This window comes from Gossypium arboreum, chromosome 1 (assembly GCF_025698485.1).
Source record: "Gossypium arboreum isolate Shixiya-1 chromosome 1, ASM2569848v2, whole genome shotgun sequence".
Taxonomy (NCBI): Eukaryota; Viridiplantae; Streptophyta; class Magnoliopsida; order Malvales; family Malvaceae; genus Gossypium; species Gossypium arboreum.
Genome location: NC_069070.1, coordinates 66219921 through 66228000, shown reverse-complemented (window position 1 = coordinate 66228000; position 8080 = coordinate 66219921). Strand labels below are relative to the sequence as shown.

The 8080-nt window shown below is 31.7% G+C and overlaps 1 non-coding gene across 1 annotated transcript; it reads right to left on the bottom strand.

Annotated features, from left to right (window-relative positions):
- Nucleotides 1-7619: 7619 nt before the first annotated feature.
- On the bottom strand, nt 7620-7693 carry TRNAN-GUU (transfer RNA asparagine (anticodon GUU)). The gene has a single exon. It is a non-coding gene; the product is annotated as a tRNA-Asn (tRNA).
- Nucleotides 7694-8080: the final 387 nt, after the last annotated feature.

Below are 8080 nucleotides of genomic sequence, written 5' to 3'. Positions count from 1 at the left end.
CTTTCGTGTCGATTTAACATAACACCATCAATTTCGTTTCTAACGTGTCAAGATCGGTAAGCACTCATATTTTTTATTTCGTAGAACCCTAAAACTCTGGAATAAACATCGTTCTTGTCAATCTTTCAAATTGGATACGAATCTTTAATGAACTTTCCCAAAAATCTTGATAGTTTCGATAAATCTTGAAAGTTGATATTAATTCTTGTGTTTTGTCGATCGAAAGACCCATTGTAGGTATTCTGAGTCAAATTCAGACATGAGGATCATCGTACGAGACCCCGGAAGTTAGGTGTGTGTTCTTTTTTGAGAAAATCGAGATAAAATTGAACCTAGCCTAGACAACAGGACCTACCATACGGGCATGTGGGCTGCTCGTGCAGACTGTACGACCTCATACACAACCATGTCACCCCTGAAACGCTAGGATGTTCGACTTTCACATGACCTCACACATGGTCATGTCTCCCCTATAGGTCGAAATTTCGAATGTCACATGACCACAGTCTTTTACACGACCTAGCCACATGTAGGGGTGTTCAATCGATTAACAGACCCGAAATAACATTAACCGAATTAACCAACCCTTCAAAATTTTTAACCGTTAACCGAGCCGAAATTTTTTCAAAAAATTTAACCGAACCGAAATTTTTTCTGTTAATTCGGTTGGTTAACCGAATTAATCGAAAATTATATGTTTTTTAATTTTTTGTTAAAATAAGTATAAAATTAATCGAATTAACCGAATTAACCGAATTACCCAAATTAACCGAATTATTTGTATAAAATTATATGTTTTTATTTTTATTTTAAGTTTTAGATTTTTATTTTATTTATTAAATTATTTGTAATTTTATGTTTGGGTTGGGTAATTGGGTTGGGTTGGGTACTTGGGTTAATATATATTAGATTGGGTATTTGGGTTTATGTTGGATTGTGTTTGAGTGAATAGTGGGCTATTTATATATTATAATTTTATTTATTAATTTTTTCGGTTAAATCGAAAAAATTCAGTTAACCGACCGGTTTTGAACTGAATTAACTGTTAACTGAAAACTCAAAAAATTATTAACCGACCCTCGACTGAATTAATTCGGTTAACCGACCGATTAACCTAATTCGGTCAGTTAACTGAATTTTTTCGGTTTTACCTGAATTTTGCACACCCCTAGCCACATGGTCATGTACCCCTTCCACACGACCCAGAGCTTCCCACACGGTCATGTGTTCTCTGGAACTTGGAAATTATAATTTTGACCCAAAAATTTATATTTTGATTAGATTAGTCCCTTAATAGGTTCTGAACTATGCAAATAGGTTCAAGATATGCTAAAATCATGATTGATCAATTTTATATGGAATTTAATTAAATTTATGAATATTTTCATAAATAATGAATAATATATAGTACCTTTGTATCTATATACTTGCAATTGAATGAATAACGTGCCCTATATTATTATCAATACTGAATACATGCATAGCTTGAATTGTTACTGATTGACCATGTGATAGATTATTTATTATGCCTTAAATGCATTGCATGGGGTCAGTTGATATGATCGAAGGAAGTAATAACAATATATCTACATTTAAATGTTTGTTGTGTACCCATAGCCAAAGCAGATTCCAACTGCGTCATTTTGTTGTAAATTCACAACCATCTGACAGCTTTTATCTACGAGTATGTTGTGCTTCCACGACCATTGACAAGTTTCATCTGCAACATTTTGCTGTGTACCCACAGCTAAAGTAGATTCCAACTACGTCATTTTTTTGTGTGCCCACAACCATTGGCAGTTAAGGCTGCCATCTAATGGTGGTTAATCCACAAACTGGTGTTATGGTGGTTGGAGTTCTGGAGAACTCCTAATATGGTGTGTAGCGGTGGGGGTAGGATAAATCCTATTTAAATATGAAATTGTATAGCATCTTTGATATCATGTTCATACAAATCTAGAAATAATGTTATGAAATTTATGAGCATATGAGTGGATACACATATTTAAATGTGTGTATATTTTTATATGGTTATAGTGGGCTAATATGAGAATTTGACTATTTTGAAATCTGTGATTGTGAGTTCTAACACTTAAATGATGATTACATTTAAAAATCGTACTCTGAATTGAATTGCTATATATGATAATTACTTGCAATGTAATTTAATGTGTCCTAATAACTGTTTTAATTGATTTTATTGTAAATGAACTCACACTGAGTGTCGTAGCTCACTCCCCCTTTAATTTTCATTATTTCAAATAACCTACTAGGTTAGGACATGGGCGCGACATCTGGAGGGACTCGGCTTAGTTCGTTTTTTTTATCTTAATATTTTAAGTTTCTTTAAATTTCTTTATTTCTTCAAAAAGATTGTGTTATTTATTTATAAACCATGGCATGAGACTTAGGATTTAGGTTTGATTTTATTTTGCATAACATTAAAACATAAATTTTAATGAGGTTAGATTAAACTATTATTATTTGATGAACCCTAATTTTATTAAAAACATAAGTAATTATCTCTTTTCACTGTTAGATAATAAACTATACTTGAGGAATAATAAATAATGTATTTAGCAAAGTTTTCTAAACAATGAAAAAAAGTTTTACAAGGATAGTTTTCAAAAACATTGATAGATTATTGGGCCACTTTGGTGACTAATGTAATCTTCTGAACTTGTGTCTAACGTCTAGGCCGGATTGGAGAAATTACAAAAAAATATACAATAAATGATCATATTAAAGGAAAATATACTCAAAAGAAAATATACTCAAAGAGAAATTAACTAAATTAAATGTGTTCAATAACAATATAAAAGTATACATTCATTAAATCATTTAAAAGTTAGAGTTGAAAATATTTTGTAAAATAAAATAGAGTTGAAATTTTATATTAAAACAACGAGTTGAAAATATAATAAATATTATTGAATTTAATCTTTAAACACTTTAAAATAATTTAACTGTATCTAAAAAATAAAAAAAAACTTTGTTTTCATTACCACCCTAATGCGACCCTAGCTCGAGAAGTCACTACCGAATCCATTGAGCTGCCACGAGGGCCTATAACTCGGTCACGAGTTAAGAAATTTCAAGATGCATTAGCAAGCTATGTGGATTGAGCTTGGGAAGAGCAAAAAGCCAAATCCAATAGTCATGCTTTGTGACAGCCCTAATTTGACCCTAGTCGAGAAGTGGTTTCGGGACCACAAAACTGAGTTACGAAAAAAATTAAATGTTATATTCTATGTTTATTATATGTGTAAGTGCATGTGTGAAAGAATCGTGTATTAATTTTGTCATTTGAATGTGGAATTAGCTAAAAAGGACTTGTTTGAGAAACTTTGAATATGTGGTAGGTGAATGTCCAAGTGATTAATTTTGTAAATTACTAAAGTAGAGGATTTGCATGTCTATTTTACCACTTTATTTAAGTGTACGGTAGTGGGGTTGGTTTAATGCATCATGTGCTTAATAATAATAATAAATTATAAACTTAAATTATGGTTTAAAATAATATATGTTATTTTATAACATAAAATAAGGTGATAAAAACAAAGTTAAGCTTTATTTTTTCATCACTTGGCCGAAACTAAAGAAAACAAAAAGAAGAAGATAAGCTCTTGAATATTCGGTCATTTGGGAGAGATAAATTTAAGGTAAGTTCATGGTAGTTTGGTTGAAATTTCATGTTTTTGAGTTACTCTCTTGGTTCTACTTTAAACCCATGAATTAATTTGTTAAATGTTGGTCAATTGTGCATTCGGTCATGATAGGAAATTGCAAAAATTTTGTATTTGATGATAGAAATTGATGAATGAAAGTTCGATGGACTATAATGTTAAAATTCATGTGATTGTAAGTTTATAAGTTTAAATTTGAAATTTGAATTATGTGTGGCTCAATTGTTTGGAATGGACATTCGGCTATAGTATGAAATGCAAGGAAAATTTGGTGTTGAATGTTTTAAATGATTTAGATAGTTATAAATTAAGTTTGAGGCTTGGTACTTATGTATAGATGGTCTATTTAGATAACTTGGTTTGTAAGTTTAATGGTGAAATTTATGCTTTGTGAGGATAAATGGTTTAAAAAGGAGCATTCGGCCATGATGTAAAATTTTGATGAAGTGATGTTAAATGCTTTGAATATTGAGTATATATTGTTATAAGTTGAATTTAAGGTTTGTTAAATTGTCTTTGTCATTGCCGAATGTGTGTTTAGTTAAAGAAAATTTGTTAAAGTGCTTAGTTAATTGATATTAGGTTAATGGTGTGTGTATAAATTATTTAAAATATAAACTTTGTATGAGCATTAAAGGTTATATATGAATTCGGCCTTGGGAGGAATTTTAGTATAAAATGCTTGAATGTTAAATAGATTATTACTTTAATGACCGAATGTGCCAAAGGCTAATGCATGGTCTAGTTGATCAATATGTGATATAGGAACGAGAATAAATATCTATTTGATGAACTATATATTCGGCTATATGGTTGAGATATGTATATGAAAATATGATAAGCTATATGAGTTTTGTGTTTGTGTATGTGAACTAGGTATACAATGAATATTCGACTATGAAGGTTAAAGGTTAAGTCATAGGAATTTTGGTGATATACATATTCGATCATTAGGGTTATATGTACTTTGGCTATGTGGGTTATGTGTTAAGGTAAGTTACTTATTTGATATGTGTATTCGGTCATAAATGTGTACATGAGGAAATATTAAATTAATTGTATTAAATTGCTTAATGTGATTAAAAATGTGTATGACCATTTTGTATTTGAGCTAAAAGTAACTATATGACCTATTAAATTTCTTGTCATATTCGGCCATAAGCTAGCATGATGGGACTTTAATAAGTTAAATTTGTTTGAATTAGCTCAAGAGCATAGAGAACCAAGGTTGGACAGGGGAAAAGAGAAAGCAGTTGAATAGCCGATCCGAGACTATTTGAAAATATTCGAGGTAAGTTTTAAGTAGTTAAACATAAATAATATTCAATAATGACATGACATATTATGAGAATTAAGTATTACTTGTAATGTATGTATATGGCCGAATGGCAAATATAATATGGAAGTAAAATGTGATATGCTTTTATGATCAAATGATAAGTGTTAGATGAATATGAGTGAGATGTTATGTGTAAACTATCAAATGATAAGTATGAATTATGAAATGAAATAAAAGTGAATAAAATGTAGGATGATATATTCGAATGATGCTAGTACCTAATTCGGTGTGATTGTGTTATATGAAACTTGTTGATTTGAATATCATACGGTACTAATCGGGCCTTTGAGCTTAGCAGGCTATAATGCCGGTGATATGATATCGGGCCTTTGAGCCTAGCAGGCTATAATGCCGGTGAAATGATATCGTGCTTCGAGCCTAGCAGGCGAAATGCCGGTGGATGAATTCGGGTTTAAAACCTAGTAGGCTAAATACCGGTGATTTGATAAAAGTCTAAGACTAAGATACCTCGTGTTAGAATGACAAATGAATACATTCAATATGTTAAGTTGATCAGGTATGTATTATGTATTTATATGTGAGTTTGATTTGAATTGAATCATAAGTGTATAATGTGATACATATGTGAATAAATGTTATAACTATATCTATAATCATGATACATTCAGTCAAGGTGTGAAAGTATGTGAAAGTATTTGATTTATTTATATTATATGCATTTAGATTAAGTGAAATAAGAATACTAAATGTGCATGATGTGCTGTGAATATTCGGCCAAATGGCAATATACCTAGAAAATGACCTTTTAAGAAATTGAATGATCAAAGTATGATTGAGTTTATTTGTTTGCATTGCTTAAAACTTACTAAGCTTATGAAAGCTTACTCCATTTGTTACGTTTCTCTGTTTTATAGATTGTTGACTCCAGTCACCTGCTTGGGAGGGGATCGTCAACAACTCGTCACACTATCTATCATTTTGGTACTATTATGTTTGGAGCTAGTATGGCATTTATAGAATAGACTTAAGTGAATGATATTTTGAGATGTTGTTGTATATAAGCCATATGAATATGGAAACTTTTGAATGTCAGTATAAGTCTGAATTTCGATCTTTGATTGTGTTTGACTATGCATATAATTGCTAATGAACTTATATAAATGTGAATGTGCAAATGTAGTGTTTTAAATTGGTAACACTTCATAACCCACTCCAGCGACGGATACGGGTTATAGGGGTGTTACATGCCTGGACTAGCCCAATAGGCATCACTTGCAATTTATTGTAAGTTGAATTTGATTTTTAACAAACTCATCTTAGATTAATAAATGAGTTGTTGAATTTTAATTCAACTCATATTAGTTTAAATAATTGAGTTAACGAACCTGTTTAAGTTATGCTTCTCTTAAATTATCTAGTTGCTGAAATAATTTAAGATGCATGTGTTTTTAAGTTTTAAGTTCATTTACTTAAGTTAAGTATTTAATGTGTTTTATGTGTTTAAATGTGTTTAATATGTCTGTTTTAATGTGTTAATTGCAGGTGTCTTTTCAGCTGGAAACCGTTACACCAAAGGGCTGTTACAAATTGATTAAAGAGAACTTTCAAGTGAATTTTGGTTACATTCAAGGGGAAGCATTATTCTTCATTAAAAGGAGCTGTTATCATCCATTAAAGGGAGCATTATACATCCTTAAATTTGGTAGCAGCCTCTTTCATCTTCCATAGTCGATTGTTGATTAAAGTGATCACTTCATTAGTTAATTTTTCATTAAAATTGCCGGTGTCCATTCGGCTGACCAAGGAGACTTCAAAGGTTTTTCCTAAGCATTCAAGACCATTGATTCAGCTAAATTGAAGTGTATTGAAGGTTGGAGTTATTTAGTTCGGCATTCCAAGAGTTTTTGAGCTTTATTTTAGCTCATTATTAGCTCATTAAGATGATCATATGTGACCATTCAGCTAGACCTCATTGGTACTATAAATATGTGTAATCAGCCTATTGTAAAAAAGGACCTTTTGCTGAATTTATGTTAAAATTGAATATTGTGAGTTATCCAATCCTCTTTGTTCTTTTAGAACTGATCTGACTTATGAAGCATTGCTTGTGGCGTCTATCCTTTTCTTGTTAACTGAACTTATCACTTTTCTAAGTGTGGCATTCCAATTTACCTTTGGTTCCTATCTTGCATAGACAGCGGGTCAAGGTTTTTATCAAACTTTTCCTTATCATTTCCATTGATTTCAACCTAAGTGCTTGTCTAAGTTTAAGGTCAACAATCCGATAATTGTTGGTTCACTCTTAAGCCTTAGTCGAACTCCATTCTTTAATTCCATAACCATTTTGAAACTATTTCATTTGAGCCTATCTTTCATAATTTTAAAACCACTTTTTGCCAACCGTTCAGATTTACTCAAATTCACAATTAGGCAACATTACGACTCGAATCATCACCAAAACGAGTTTGTATCACACCCTAACCCTCCATGCCACAACAATAGTTGGTGCTCTTTTTTTGACTACCATTATTTCTTAAAGCAAAAGGCAATTTAAAGGGACCAAAGATGAGGTTAAACCAACGCCAGAAAGCAATTTAAAGGGACCAAAGATGAAATTGAACCAAAAGTAAAAATGCTAGAAGGAGGGCTTGAACCTCCAACCTTGTGGTTAACAGCCACACGCTCTAGCCAACTGAGCTATTCCAGCTTTGTTGTTGAGCTTTTCAATAAAGTCAATTTCAATATTGGAGAGCATATTCATGGAACCTGGCTCATGTTAGTAACCATGACTGACAGAAGTTTTGTTGTTGATTAGAACAAGAACTTAGTTTGTGCCTACATAACTGCTTTAGATGAATCCAAGCTATGGCACAAAAGGTTGGGCCATGTCAACTATAGGTCTCTATTTCAGTTGTCCAAAAAGGACTTGGTTGAAAATTTCACAAAATTAGCTGAAAAGGAAGATGTTTGTGAAGTATGTCAGCTAGGAAAGAAAGCTAGACTACCATTTCCTGCTAACAAAGCCTGGAGGGCCTCTGAAAAATTGCAATTGGTGCACACTGATGTGTGTGGTCCTATGAATACTGAATCTTTG